Source organism: Mixophyes fleayi, chromosome 9 (assembly GCF_038048845.1).
Source record: "Mixophyes fleayi isolate aMixFle1 chromosome 9, aMixFle1.hap1, whole genome shotgun sequence".
Lineage (NCBI taxonomy): Eukaryota > Metazoa > Chordata > Amphibia > Anura > Limnodynastidae > Mixophyes > Mixophyes fleayi.
In genome coordinates this window covers 109391286-109391662 of record NC_134410.1, presented here as the reverse complement: position 1 = coordinate 109391662, position 377 = coordinate 109391286, and positions in this window count along the sequence as shown.

Below are 377 nucleotides of genomic sequence, written 5' to 3'. Positions count from 1 at the left end.
GTTAAAAAGGTTTTGTTCCATTCCGCTGAAGTGTGCTGAGATTGTGCAGCAGCCGGCCAGCACACTCTCCCTGCAGCTCCGTTCGGCAGAGATAGAGAGGAAGAGTGTGTTGGCCGGCTGCTCTGATTGCAATCAGTTGGCGCAGGTCGCCGGTGGGAAGAGTGAGCAGCCGGCCAGCAGACTCTCCCTGCAGGTCCGTTCCGCATAGACAGGCAGGGAGAGTGTGCTGGCCGGCTGCTCTGATTGTGATCAGAGCAGCCGGCCAGTACACTCTCCCTGCCTGTCTCTGCCGAACGGACCTGCACATAGTGTGCAGCCGCCGTAGCAAGCCCCTCAGCACACTTTAGCGGAACGGACCTGTCAATTGCACCCCCCCC